Source organism: Toxorhynchites rutilus, chromosome 2 (genome assembly GCF_029784135.1).
Source record: "Toxorhynchites rutilus septentrionalis strain SRP chromosome 2, ASM2978413v1, whole genome shotgun sequence".
In the NCBI taxonomy this organism is placed as follows: Eukaryota; Metazoa; Arthropoda; class Insecta; order Diptera; family Culicidae; genus Toxorhynchites; species Toxorhynchites rutilus.
Window position 1 is genome coordinate 278,102,015 of NC_073745.1, and position 15,643 is coordinate 278,117,657.

Below are 15,643 nucleotides of genomic sequence, written 5' to 3' on the forward strand. Positions count from 1 at the left end.
CGATAACCCATTAGTGTTTTGGAAACAGATTGTATGAAAGAGAGAGCAAGTTTGATTTTACGTTTGTGCACGAATTTCGCCAAAAGCTGAAGAAAAACATCTGAAAATAACTCTTAAATAATCGCCGCGTAAAATTGGATTAGTGGAGAAGTTTATTTTTTATATTAAGCATATCGCTCACAAAACCATAACATAGTTCAGTGATTAACGTATAAGGCTATTGTGATGACCACTTCGAAGCCCAGACTTGAGCTCAATAGAAAACTAGTTGTGGAAGTGTAGACCATCGATGAAAACAGATGTTATTCGGAAAAAGCCAAGTCTAGTAAATATACTGCATGCGATAATTGAGCTTGACCGTTTCCTTCGATGTGGCGGGGTGATTTCATTTAGGAAAATCATGTTCTGCTGTCTTTTCTGATATTCCGTTAATTTTTCGAGTAGGGCACGGTTCATTTTGATCAAATGTTTTCGATAACGTTCTAGTTTAACAGTTTCACCGATTTTCGATATGTTCAAAAAATTTCGGTGGTTTTCCACATTCCTCGTTCCTCACTTTAAAGGTCCCATGATGATACAAGTTTTAACTCTAAATTTCATGCAATTTCTAATATTTTGAATTGGATATCGTTGTTAGATGTCAAAAACAAAAAAAGGCGTTTGATCTGATTTTTAACCTTTTACATTAGTATGTATAACTATTAATGTATGAACTCCGGTTTGATTTTTATACACCTGTTGTATTTTTATGTTGTACAATAATTACTAGGATTTGTTGGAATAATCATGAAAAGATGTGCCAGTAGCAGGTTCTATCACAATAATAATCCTGTATTATGGGGGAAAATTCTCACCTTGTAAAGATGTGTGCGTTCGCGTCTCTCTCTCTCTCTCTCCTTCCCTGAATGAAAGTCCATCTTTGGCTCTCCCCCAGCAAGGATAAACATTGGGAGGACGATTCGAACGGAGGGCTCACACACAACGCACAGTTTGAGTTTGACATTCGTGGAAAACGGTTGATTCCTGGCCGGATGCCGCGCGAACAATTTCGCTGACTAAAGAGGTGCACAATTGGATTATCTCACCCGCGAGGAGGAAAACCGTTGGAGGTGTGTGCGTGAGCGGGAGGGGAAACCGCGTTTCCACCAACCCACCGTTCTCGGTCGGATCCGTAGTTCTTTTCAGGAACCCGCTCTCTAGTGAGTGTGAGCTGGCTGTCCGCTGGACGTTTATCCGTGGGAATTCGAGGATATCGCCGAGGTGACACAGTGACGAGGTGTGTTTTCGAGTTTGGCTGACCTTCGGACGCAAGAAGAGGAAAAGCCGAAAAATTGTGATGGTGACTAATTATTTCAGTAGTCTATAGCTGTGTCGCAATGTTATGCACGCGACGCGGTACATAGAGAGAAGGAAAACAAAAACGAGACGAAACGAGGAGTGAAAGCAGCTTTATCCAGCTTTGACAGGATTTGTTTGGTGGAGTTTTTGTGGGTGGTGTATGTGTGTGTTCCTGCAGTCGACTGTAGCGAAGCTATTGGTGTTGTGCATTTGAACAAGTGGAAGAAGTCGCGCAATGTTTACGGTGGTTTCAACAATGATGATGTCTTACGTTGTTGCCTGTGGTGCTCATTCCGGATGAAAGCAATTTTTTGCGGATGTGAAGCGAAAGAATTTGTGCACTGTTTATTCGCTCATCGAGCGTTTGTGTTTGTTTTTCGTGTTGTCGTGAGTTCAGAATCTGCTCCTTAGCGAACAAGTGTATGTAGAGCAGAAAGTAATGTAGCCATCCAGAAGCGTGTGTACATCAAAGTGAATTATCCTGGTGTCTATCTCGTCTAGAGGCGCCGTCACGGGTTGTTCCTAGCCCTCAGTAAATGCGTAACGCGGAACTGTTTAACAGATACTATAAACACGCATCTCGCTCACTATTGGGCTTTATTTCATCAATTCACGTAGAGGCATTCGTTTGTGGGATTGGTATTCACGAGTGAAACTTGTAGCAAAGAATAAGTGTGGTGTGAAGTAGCACAACAACAAGTTATGTGCCCTCTGAACATTGCATATATGGGAACATATTTCCATGTGAAAGCTGACCGTAGACGTTCTTTGTGAATAATAAACATGCACCGCTAATGACAGAATTAATTATGGCTTTATACAAACGAAAATGGATAAGGCGTTAATGGTGATGATAATTCCTAGTCACAGCAGAGTAAGTTGAAAACAGTAATTCTTCGCAATTATTTATTAGGATTGGAGAAAAATCGTTGAGTGGAACAAACGTGTATTCTCTGATTTTTACTTTTTCTTTTATTTTTCTGATTGTAGCTACGCATCTCATCTGGATGTGATAAATTGGTGATTGAGCAAATTCAAAGCAATTTCGGAGTTGGGAATCGAACCAGTGACAGTAGTGTCGTGCTTTCTTGTGGGAAAAGTGGCGACGTGTGCTTTACCGACTTTTGCTATCGTGTTCGGATTATTAGAAAAGTTTTCTCGACAGAAATGTTTACGCTGTGGGTCGTTTTATTAGTAGGACAAACGAAAACAAAATCAACGCTTGCGTGAGGAAAAGTTCAATTTCTGATGTGAGTTCGTGAAACTTCTTCTATTTCGATGCTGGTGTTGATTTTAAGGATCGAAATGATGATTTCAACCCCCGAAGGCTGTCAAAGGAATATTCGAGGATGCCTAACACGGAAAATGCAAACTTTCTACGTTGAATACAGTTATTAGTTAATTCTCTGCAGTTTGAAATGAATGGTTTCGTTTTGGTCCATTCATCAGAGATCCCCTAAAACTATTTGATTCGCTCTAGTTTGAATTTTCTGTATCACAATTACGTTTCTGTTAGAATACCTCTTCTAAACTTTCTGTTAAGACAGTTCTAAAGGATGTTTCATACATAAGAAGTCACGTTAGAGGGGTGACACCCATGACCATGACAAGTATATTATATTTAAAAAAAAAACATGATTTTGAATGAAGGTAACCGGTTATTACTTGTGGTATTACCTTACAATACAAGTCGCTATGGAAAAGTTCATGTTATAGAATATTTCTCCTTTTTATTTATGTTCATTATTTCGTCATGCTACATCTTTCATTTTTATCCTGGGGTTTAAATTCAAAGTCTCGTTCGAAGTTCGAAGCAGAAGGTTTTTAGCGTTAATATCTCTCTATATCTGAGATGCTTCATAATCGTGAACTTTCCAATTCTGAATAATTTTCTGTACAATTTACTGTCAGAAAAGCACATCATTTTCTCTCATGGTAGCTCAAAATCTTCTCGTTACAGTTTTATGGGCCTACAGCAAGGCTCCTGCCTAAGCCCCCTCTTGTACAGTTTTTACGTCAATGATATGGATGATTGTCTAACTAAAGGGTGTGTCACATCAAATTGCATCACGGAAAAAACGCTGTAGAAATTCGCCCAGTAGACCGATCCTTTTGAAAATTTTAGACAGTAAAATAAAAACTATTAAACAACTTTTGGCAGTTTCTTTTTATTCATACTTCGAGCCCAAGCCCGTATGCTCGCACCTTCCTCTCTACCCCGTCCATAAGGTTCTGTACAACGTCAGGTTGTAGTTTTTTTTGAACAGAAATCCATTTTCTCTTGAAGTCCGCCTCCGATTTGACAACTTTTGGGTTCTTCCGGAGGGCCTGCTTCATAATCGCCCAATATTTCTCTATTGGGCGAAGCTCCGGCGCGTTGGGCGGGTTCATTTTCTTTGGCACGAAGGTGACCCTGTTGGCTTCGTACCACTCCAACACGTCCTTTGAATAGTGGCACGAAGCGAGATCCGGCCAGAAGATGGTCGGGCCCTCGTGCTGCTTCAATAGTGGTAGTAAGCGCTTCTATAGGCACTCCTTAAGGTAAACCTGCCCGTTTACCGTGCCGGTCATCACGAAGGGGGCGCTCCGCTTTCCGCAAGAGCAGATCGCTTGCCACACCATGTACTTTTTGGCAAACTTGGATAGTTTCTGATTGCGAATCTCCTCCGGAACGCTGAATGTGTCCTCTGCAGCTGACGAAAGTCCGCTTTGACGTAGGTTTCGTCGTCCATTACCAGGCAATGCGGCTTCGTCAGCATTTCGGTGTACAGCTTCCGGGCTCCCGTCTTCCCCACCATGTTTTGCCATTCGTCGCGGTTAGGAGCCTTCTGAACCTTGTATGTACGCAGGCCCTACCGCTGCTTGGACTGCTGGACGAATGAACTTGACAAATTCAGATTATTGGCGACATCCGGATCGAACTTCTCGGATCACGTCTAAACTGCTTAACTACGCGCTTGTGATCTTTTTCACTGACGGAGCACCCATTTTTGCCGTTCTTCACCTTCCGGTCGATGGTTAGGTTCTCGAAGTATCGTTTTAGTACTCTGCTGACCGTGGATTGGACGATTCCCAGCATCTTACCGATGTCCCGATGTGACAACTCCGGATTCTCGAAATGAGTGCGCAGGATTAATTCACGACGCTCTTTTTAGTTCGACGACCTTTTTCCAAATTTACGAAAAATTGACAGTGAAGCATGGCCAACGTGGTCTATATACTCTTATCTGATTATACGCGAAAGCTGAAGATATAATTCCTAAAAATTAAATTTCTACAGCGTTTTTTCCGTGATGCAATTTGATGTGACACACCCTTTAGAGACTGTACGCTGAGACAACTTGAAGACGATGGAGTTATTTCCATCACGGGTACTAATCCCTTCTTTCTGCAGAAGTCCTTGCAAGATACCCTGAACAATCTGTTCACGTGGGCTCTCAAGCTGGGTATCGAATTCTCTAGGGAGAAAACTGATATGGTCGAAGCACCAACCCGCCCTATTCCAGCTTCACCTATCCGGCAAAACGATCATGCACTCTATGTTTTTCAAATACCTACCTAAACACCTATACCTGTGTATATTTTGATTTTAAATGTACCTGGTGAAGACAGATCTGGTTAGGTTCTTTTTCTGGGGGGGGGTCTCCGTAGCCACATTGCTTGCGCGTTCGCTTAGTAAGCGATCGACCGTGAGTTCAAAACTCAGGGCCCTCATTGACCATCTTTGTGTTGGTACAGAATAACTACGTTCACGCAACAATCATCAGTGATGGAGATCGATCCACGGTCGAAATAAGATCGATACATGGTTAGACAGTTATGCCCAGAATATCAACATGGGACAATTGAGCTTGATGTTGTTTTTTGAAAAGCTGAGAACAAACTATAATTTTTTTGTGGTTTTCTGGAAGATTAGGCATAAAACATCGTTCTATGAAGAAAAGTGAAAATTGTCAAAAAGTAACATGGGACAACTATGCGTAGAACGGCAGTACGATGGTGTGAAGTAAATAAACTTTATCAGATTACCAAGCTCGAAGGCTGTTTCAAATTGTTTATTACTGTAGAAAATATGCAAATTCACTTTTCCGAGATTTTTCCTTTTTCCTTCAAAATTTTCCAAAAATATCGTCATTGATCTACGGCCAGAAAGGGATACGTCCAGGGTTGTCAACTATAATTTTCAAAAATCAGGATGAAATCAGGAATGCTTATTTTGGGTTGTCTGGAAAGTTCATGTCGTTTATTGGGAAAACAAAAGCATAATTTTTACACGCGTATTTACATTTATGCAATGTCATATGCACAGATTTGTTCCACAATCTTTCGGCAACTTCCACGCAGTTTTGAATTCAATCTTTCTTGGCGAAAACTGTTCAATGCATTTTTTATGCCTCTCAGCCTGAATCCAAAATATTTTGTCGTGTTGTCAAGGAAACATGAAGTTCGGCGTTGTCCTGATAGAACACGACGCCTGTCATACTGACCTTTTTTTTGGAAGTGCGTCCTGCATCGCAGCCTTTAATTTGTCCAGTTGCGATTAATACTGGGTGCTTTTTTCGATTGCGACTCATACTGGGGACTTTTTTCAAAACGGTATTTTCGTTGTGTTTATGAAGCGAGTCGCAAATGGAGATGCAATCTCTCCGAGGTTTTCGGACAAATTGTGTGGAACCCATACATTGTAACGATTTACTTAACTAACTGTTTAGATATCTGTAGTGAGCCTGTTGATTCATTTGTCTTGTACCGAGGATTATTCTAGATCAATGTTTCGTTTAGTCATCATCAGTGGCACGAGTTTTCCGAACAACAACTGCACTCGGCACGATTCTGGATGCTGGCTATCAGCTGACATTTCTTCTATATATCTTAGTAATTTTACCAAATGTATTTAGATTTGACTTCTTGTGACATTTTAACAGGAAACTTAAAAGAAAAATGCGTGTCTCAAAAAGTTGCGCTAAAATAGCTCAATTTCCCATATTCACTGAAAAACTTTCATGTCCCATGCGAGGGGACAGCCGAGTGCAAAGGGTTAATATAACTATGGTCTTTAATAAATAAAACACTTTTCAATGACGAATATATAAATGAATAAATAAATATAGTTTAACGGTTTAACCGTTTGAGTGCGGAGCAAATTTTGTGAGCATATGCCAAAAATGCGAATGAGTTTGGGTATAATTGAAAAAATACTAAAAAACGCAGATAACTGATTAGGTCACAAAAGTTATATTAATGAAAAAAAAAACACACATAAAAAGCGGCTTTTATTGAATTTATTAACATTAGCTTCCTTATTTGTATATGAGAGAATATTATATTTACACAATTTCATTCGCAATTATCGTTTGCTGCACAAAGCGCGTGAAGTCCTCTTTCACAAATGACCCCGAAAGACGAAATTCTACGTTAAGAGGTGCTATGTCAAAAATATTAACATCAATCAAGAAGAGCGCTATCGCGCTCCCCACGCTCTTGGCATATAAGGGGCTGTCCACATACCACGTGGACAACTTTATGGGGGGGTAGGGGTCACGAAATGTCCACGCCTGTCCACGGTGAGGGGGGAGGGGGTATAAATTATTTCTACGTGGACACATTTTTTTTAAAAATACATTACGTTTAATTTGTATGCATGTATGTGGCGACTGGCCCGTGTCAAAACAAAAAAAAAACTTTTAAGTAGGTAGAATGTAATTTTCAAAACCGACTCGCACTCGTTTCTAATCGATTGGACCGATCCAGCAGTTGCTGGCACTGTGTAAAGCGACTCTGAGAGTGCCGGTCGGGTATCCATACATCTCTCTTTTTCTCTTCTTGATCTTTCTAATTGAAATCTATATGCTGAAACCAATGCACATAAATTGTGAGCGATCGATTTATTTTCATTGTTAGTAAAGGATAATTTATTCCGTCAGGATGAAGATAACATCACAGGCTTAGTATTGTAATATAAAAAATGGACGACATTATTTTCTTAGATGCGGGCTGTTCATGATACAAAAACCACTTCGTTTCTATTTCTTCAGAACTTCCAAGCTTTTGCAAAATTGCAAGACGAACAACAAATTCTTTTAAAGGTGCACGGCTCGTATCTTTGAAGAAGGGTTACTTTTTTTTTCTGACTCGTTCGCAGCGGTCCATGCTAGAGGCGTGCAATCCAGCTCATCATGATGAACAGCTCAGATCAGCTCAGCTCATCTAAAAGAGCTGTTTTTTATGACAGTTGTCAGTGTCGACATATGGTGGCGACTTTCAATTTGGGCCCCAACTCGATAGTGTGATCTTCAGATCAGAAGACACGAAGCCAGTTTTGAAATGATAAAATTTAAATAAAATGTTTCACACCATGCTATTAAATTACATCAAACACGTATTCCTCACTCTTATTTAACCATTTGTCTGTACATTTCCGACATATTTAGTGAGACTTTTCATTATAATATAAAGTTGTCCTCAAAAACAATTTTCTTATAAGATTTTTTGAACGCCTGCAATAAAAGTGTTCTTCATTGAAATAGAATACTAGTTTGATACACAGAAGTTAATTTTCATTCATAATTTTAATTTTAAAAATGTGTTCATTCTGCCTGAAAGTCAATTTTTATTTTTGGCGCCCCCTTAACTGGTAAACAAAGTTCAATGCCGTCAACGCGAATATAACAGTTTAAAAGACAAGGAACCATTCGCTATCCAACTCTTGACGAGTAAAGTTCAGTGTCGTTATTGTGCGTTGCCACTTTTACTATTGTGCGATTGGTATAGTGTACGAGTGAAGGTCATTGCTGTCCGCTTTCGAATTGACCTTTTGTGAAGTGGAACAAAGGAAGCAGCGCTCTTGCAGCTTGCAGCCCTTGGCGGCTGTTGAACATTGGCATAACGGGATCGCCATCGTGTGGCTGTCGTTAACGGGAATTATCATCACGTGACCGTGTGAGCTATTCTTGCGCTATTGTGTTGATCCATAGCGCGTAGCCTCTGTCTCTCCCTGGTTAGGGCAGTAGAGCGCAGTATCGGAACAACTTTTATATTAAGGTACACATATTTAATATTAATATTATTGTTCAACTCATATGTTCATTGCTTATTATCATCATAATTTTTTGTTTGTTTGTTTTGTTATTTATTTTTTGAGATTATTGTTAAAATCAATAATAGATTAGAAATAAGACACAAATTTTTGTAAAATGGAGAATAGTGGAGGATCTCCAGAGATGGAGATCTCCGATAATGAATCCCATTCAAGATCTGGGAAAAAACATAAACGAGTCCCTCAAAAAGAAGATAATTCTTCTGGGGACGAATCTGCTCATCCTTCCAAGCCCCCCTCTAAGAAAATAGCAAGCCTCCCTTCTGAACCCACTGTTACTTCCACTCCCCCTCTCCCATCATCGATTTCGCTTCCCCCTTCTGATGTTTCCGATCCAACCCAATCCTCGTCCTCGTCTTCTCCCTCTGTTGTCTCCGCTCCACGTGTCAGAGTTTATCCAGAAGATGCACCTGGAACTGGCCCGTGGGTTGTTTTCCTCCGGCCAAAACCAAAAGGAAAAAGCCTTAACGTGATTCAGATCATGAAAGATCTGGCCAGATACACTTCTGTATCTGAAATTCGCAGGGTTAGACCGAACAAATTGCGGGTTGTCGTGAATGAACGGAAACACGCAAACGAGATTGTTGCTGACCAACACTTCACTCTCGAATATAGAACATTTATACCCTCCCATAACGTAGAAATTGAGGGGGTGATAACTGAAACGGGTCTGACGAGCGAATAAATAAAAGCAGAAGGAAAAGGCAAGTTCAAGAAGCTTCCCTCAATGGAAGTAAAGATCTTGGACTGTCGCCAACTCGGGAAACTCTCCCATGATGGGGACCAAACTAAATTTACGCCGTCAGACTCGTTTCGAGTCACCTTTGCTGGTGCCGCCCTCCCTGACTACGTTATGGTGGACAAATTGAGACTACCTGTGCGACTCTTCGTGCCAAAGCCCATGACTTGCAGCAAATGCAAGTCAGTTGGTCACACTTCAGATTATTGTGCCAACAAGGAGCGCTGTGCCACTTGCGGAGAGCAACATGAGGGGAAATCCTGCAGTGCGACTGAGCATAAGTGTCCATATTGCGGAGGATTCCCACACGCGCTCTCAGCTTGTGAAACTTACAAGAGTCGCTGGGAGAAACAGAAGCGCTCTTTAAAGGAACGCTCGAAGCGCACTTTTGCGGAAATTTTAAAGGGCGCTTCTCCACTGGCCCAACAACAACAACAACCAATCTCAACACACAATATCTTTTCCACGTTGCCAGTTGATGAAATGGAAGCGGACACAGCTAGCGGGGGCACTCCGTTTATTTTCAAAGGGAATCCCCGGCGCAAAAATGTGACCACTCCCAAAGTTCAAGAACAAGTCCCCCCGGTGATACCCCCAGTTAGCTTGCCTAAAAAATCGAGTGCAGCGGACAAGCAAAATCAGGTTCCTCCTGGCTTCCGTGGGAATAGTTCACCTTCGAACGACCCAGCACTCGAGGGGACATCAAAAACCCCAACTGTCCCTGTTTTTCCGTCCAGCTCAACTTCCCAATCGGGATTTATAAAGTTGTCTGACCTTTTGGATCAAATCTTCAAGTGTTTTAATGTTTCCGACTCCATCAGAACCATTGTCATCTCAATGCTTCCAGTATTAAAGACAATTTTGCAACAATTGATGCAAACATGGCCCCTTCTTGCAATGATTATCTCTCTTGATGTCTAATTCAAATAGAGAGGTCGGAGATATCACTGTTTTACAGTGGAATTGTCGTAGTCTTATCCCTAAATTGGATACATTCAAATTTTTAATTCATAAGTTCAATTGTGATGTTTTTGCTCTGTCCGAAACTTGGCTTTCTTCGCGAGATGGTCTCTCTTTCCATGATTTCAATATTATACGCTTGGACCGTGATGACAGATACGGAGGGGTGTTATTGGGGATCAATAAGTGCCACTCATTTTTTCGAATTGACCTTCCACCTATTGGAGGGATTGAAGCTGTTGCTTGTCATGCAAACATCAGAGGAAAAGACCTCTGTATTGTCAGCTTGTATTGGCCGCCGAGAGCTGCTGTTAGCCGCAAGCAACTTGTTGACATGTGCTCACTTCTTCCTGAGCCACGATTGATCTTGGGAGACTTCAACTCTCACGGAACTGCCTGGGGGGAACAGTACGACGACAATCGTTCATCGTTGATATATGACCTTTGTAACAGCTTCAATATGACCGTTTTGAATACTGGGGAAACAACACGTGTTCCTAAACCTCCTGCTAAACCAAGTGCTCTTGACCTCTCGCTTTGCTCGAATTCACTATCGTTAGATTGCAAGTGGAATGTAATCCAGGACCCCAACGGTAGTGATCACTTGCCAATCAAAATTTCCATCACCATTGGGTCGAATTCTTCTGAATCTATAAACATGGCATATGACCTCACAAGACACATTGACTGGAAAAAATATACGGACGCGATTGCTCTAGCCATCAATTCCAGAGATGGTTTACCTCCATTGGAGGAGTATAACTTCCTTTCTCGTTTGATCTATGACAGCGCGGTTCGCGCTCAAACGAAACCCATCCCAGGTTCCACTATTCGTCGAAGGCCTCCCAATCTATGGTGGGATAGCATATGTTCCAAGCTTTATGTAGAAAAATCGAATGCATTTAAAGCTTTTCGGAAACGTGGAACCATTGAGAATTTTCAAACGTATTTGGACCTTGAAAATCAGTTCAAAAATTTGATCAAAGGGAAAAAACGTGCTTATTGGCGAAATTTCGTGGGAGGTTTGTCACGAGAAACGTCAATGAAAAAAGACGGGTGGGTAATGTCGGGGACATAACCGGAGTGACGTAGGACTATACAATGTGTTGTAATTTGAAGCCACTTTTAATTCGGAAACCATGCATGGGTTTGTAAAAACTGAATGATCAATTTAAAAGACCCCAACCACCAATAAGTTCAAGAACAAGCATAAACAAAATAAATCAGTTTATATTATATGTCATATTATGTCACTTTAGAATGAATTGGTATTGTGAAAAACTTTTCATAAATCTTCTTTGAAAGGTTTAATGGCCCTGAAAAGCGCCGTGTTTCACGGTGGCTGGTTTTGCCACCAAAGCAGTCTGTATAAACAAACTTTTTCCTTCTTCTACCTGCTGCCGTTTTGAGATTGCGTTTGCCACTCGCTGAAACTAGTTGTTGCCACCGAACCGAATGTGCTCTGTTCTGTAGGCGGGTTTTCTTATTGTCGTGAGCAGCTTTGCAAGCCAACTTGAGCACTCCGGCGGCCGAAATTCTATAACCACTATTAGGTTTAATGTTTAATGTTTAATGTAATGAGTTTAATGTTTTGTTATCACTCGATATCCCCATCTTGTTCGGCTAAACCTTCCTGTTTAGCGATTGCGTTAACCACTCGCCACAGCTTTCACAGTTGGAAAATTTCTTCCCATCCAGCTTGTGACATGTTGTACAGTAAATTACATTTATCACCACCACTCAGTGTCGGATTGGAGGCAATTTTAACCTGTAATTGAACATTTGCGATGACAGTGGTACAGTGTCGACTCTCAATGTGGGGTCATAATTTGGAACCTGCACTCTATGTTTACAAAAATGTCCAACTAAATAGGTCGCATTACATGACCGTCCAATTAGCTAAATGTCGAACGAACTAATTGTAAATTACTGTACTTCCAATCTGGAAACAATTTAAGAATTGGTGAAAATTGAATAGTCAGGAAAGTCCCCAACTATCAATAAGCTCAGAACAACTGCCAAATTCACATACTCATCAGATCCTGGCAAACAAATTATGAAAAAATCAATTTGTGTTTTATTATTATTTTGGATATTGTTTTAGAAAGCATTGAACTGTATTTCGTAAACTCTTTTTTGACAGGTTTAATGGCCCTGATAAGCGCCGTGTTTCATGGGATGGTTCCAATTTAGAAAACTTAGTACTCGTGGTTTTGAAAAAAAAAACATTTCGAACGCCCTCGATGCCGCCTTGTTCTGGATTTGTCACCAAAGCAGTTTGTATAAAGAACAAACTTTTTTCTTCTGCTACCTGCAGCCGTTTTGCGATTGCGTTTGCGTCTGCCTGTTGTTGTCTTGATGTCCACCGAACCAAAGCGCGAGCAGTTTTGCCAGCCAACTCGATCACTTCGGCAGCCGAAACTCTATAACGGCGGCTAGGTGGACTGGTGCACTGGTACTAACGCGCTCGGCCTAGCTACCCTTGCGGGGAACTCCATATCAACACGGTTCGAGCGGGATTTTGCCTTTCCGTTCACTTTTCCTCCTTTACCATGTCCAGACATGGGTGCTTGGGTTGGTTTGTTGATGTGATGTGATGCGAAACGATGTGGTGTACGGTTTGGATGAGAATGATCGTCTGGCTCGCTCGAGAATTACGCATGTGTGAGACTGCGACCAATGTTTCGTTCATTTTTTTCTTTTTCCTTTCCAATCGTGGTTCATTGGATTTCGCTGCTGCTCTGGTTGCCCGTTTTGGTCGGGACGATTTGAGGAGCACAAAATGGACCAATCAAAAATGGGCACATAGTGAATTTGGACAATGCTTGATATTTCACAATTATTCAATTGTTTATCTCAAGAAAAATTAAATGTTATTCGTTATGATAGATGCGTAGATATATTTCCTATCAATTGATGCAAACACCTTTGCGATCTATTGAGAAATGCTCGAGTTATAAGCGTTCCAAATCTTGCATTTTTTCCTACTTGTTCAGTGCCTAGATTTTCATTTCACCCCCTATATCTTCCGGTTAGACGTAGTCCTACGTCAAAATTATGGAAAGTGGCTCGAAACATGAGAAATCGCTCTTCATCGAATGAAAGCGAAGAATATTCACATCGATGGATTTTTAATTTTGCACGGAAGGTTTGTCCCGATTCCGCTCCTGTGCAAAAAATTGTTCGAGATATACCACAAGGTAGGTGCGATCTTGATTCCGAGTTTTCGATGGTAGAATTCTCTCTTGCTCTCCTTTCTTGTAACAATTCTGCTCCAGGAACGGATAGAATTAAGTTCAACTTGTTAAAAAACCTCCCTGATGTGGCGAAACATCGCTTGTTGAATTTATTCAATCGGTTTCTGGAGCATAATATTGTTCCAGATGATTGGAGACAAGTGCGAATTATAGCTATTCAAAAACCCGGAAAACCCGCGTCCGACTTCAATTCGTACCGCCCAATAGCAATGCTGTCTTGTATACGGAAATTGTTGGAGAAAATGATCTTGTTTCGCCTTGATCATTGGGTTGAAACGAATGGCTTACTCTCAGATACACAATATGGGTTCCGCAGGGGCAAGGGGACGAATGATTGTCTTGCGTTGCTTTCTTCAGAAATTCAAATGGCTTACGCCGCAAAAAAACAAATGGCTTCAGTATTCTTGGACATAAAGGGGGCCTTCGATTCTGTTTCAATAGAGGTTTTGTCGGACAAATTACACTCTCGGGGTCTGCCGCCTCTATTGAATAATATGTTATATAACTTGCTTTGTGAGAAACATTTGAACTTTTCTCACGGAGATTCGGCAGTAAGTCGGGTCTCTTACATGGGACTCCCCCAGGGCTCATGTTTAAGCCCCCTTTTGTACAACTTCTATGTAAGCGACATCGACAATTGCCTTACACAAAATTGCAGCCTAAGACAACTTGCAGATGATGGAGTGGTGTCTGTCGTAGGATCAAACGAATCCGACCTGCAAGGACCCTTACAAGATACTTTGAACAATTTTTCAACCTGGGCCATTGGGCTAGGGATCGAATTCTCCACGGAGAAAACAGAGATGGTGGTTTTTTCTAGGAAGCATAGACCAGCAAAACCAAAGCTTCAACTTTTGGGTAAACCGATCACTCATGCTATGTCATTCAAGTATCTTGGGGTCTGGTTCGACTCCAAATGTACTTGGGGGGCCCATATTAGGTATCTGAGTAAAAAATGTCAACAAAGAATAAACTTTCTCCGTACAATTACCGGCACCTGGTGGGGAGCCCATCCCGAAGATCTTATTATGTTGTATCGAACAACTATTCTCTCAGTGATGGAGTATGGCAGTTTCTGTTTTCAATCAGCTGCCAAAACACACCTCATTAAACTCGAGCGAATTCAGTATCTTTGTCTCCGTATTGCGTTGGGTTTTGGCAGGCGTACTCCCACTAAAAGATCGCTTCAATTTATTATCTCTTCGGTTCCTCATCCGGTGTAAGGTTATGAATCCATTGGTGATCGGAAATTTTGAGCAATTGATCGAGCTAAATTTTCATTCTGGATTCATGAATTCATATCATGAATTCACCTCTATGCAGGTTGTTCCTTCTTCGTATATTCCCAACCGTGTTTGTTTTCCTGACTACATCAATTCCTCTGTACATTTCGATCTGTTCATGAAGGAGAAAATCCATGAAAATCCAGATTATCTTAGATTTGGGTTCGTTCCTACAATCTTCAATGCAAAGTATGGGCGTATCAATTGTGATAATATATACTTTACTGATGGGTCCTCTATGAATGAGTCCACAGGATTTGGAGTGTTCAACGTATTTTTTAGCACCTCACACAGTCTTCAGAATCCTTGCTCGGTATATATTGCTGAATTGGCAGCGATATACTGGGCGCTGGACAGCGTCGCCTCACGACCTGTTGAACACTATTACATTGTAACGGATAGTCTTAGCTCTGTCGAAGCTATCCGTTCAGTGAGGCCGGAAAAGCACTCGCCGTACTTCCTTGAGAGAATACGAGAAATTTTGAGTGCTTTATCCAAACGCTGTTATGTCATTACCTTTGTCTGGGTCCCTTCACATTGCTCAATTCCGGGTAATGAGAGGGCTGACTCATTGGCAAAGGTAGGTGCAATTGAAGGCGATATTTATCAGCGTCAAATCGCCTTCAATGAATTTTATTCTTTAGTTCGCAAAAATACCATCGCTAACTGGCAACGCAAGTGGAATGAAGATGAATTGGGCCGGTGGTTTCACTCGATTATCCCTAAGGTTAGCCTCAAACCGTGGTTCAAAAGTCTAGACTTGAGTCGGGACTTTATCCGCACCTTCTCCCGACTCATGTCCAATCACTGTTCGTTAGATGCACTACTCTTTCGTTTCAATCTTGCCAGCAGCAATCTCTGCGTTTGTGGCCAAGGTTATCACGACATCGAGCACATTGTTTGGTCGTGCGAGGTGTATCTGGTCGCCAGATCGAATTTAGAAAACTCCCTTCGGGCCCGAGGAAGACAG

General features: G+C 41.3%; 1 protein-coding gene across 3 annotated transcripts in view; it reads left to right on the forward strand.

Annotated features, from left to right (window-relative positions):
* The first annotated feature begins 1,000 nt into the window (after window positions 1-1,000).
* LOC129768435 (uncharacterized) overlaps window positions 1,001-15,643 on the forward strand; it is a 622,376-nt gene continuing 607,733 nt past the window's right edge. For all 3 annotated transcript variants that reach the window (XR_008741679.1, XM_055770090.1, XM_055770091.1), the window contains exon 1: window positions 1,001-2,212. The gene's annotated coding sequence lies outside the window, so the exon portion shown is untranslated. The remainder of the gene's footprint in view (window positions 2,213-15,643) is intronic.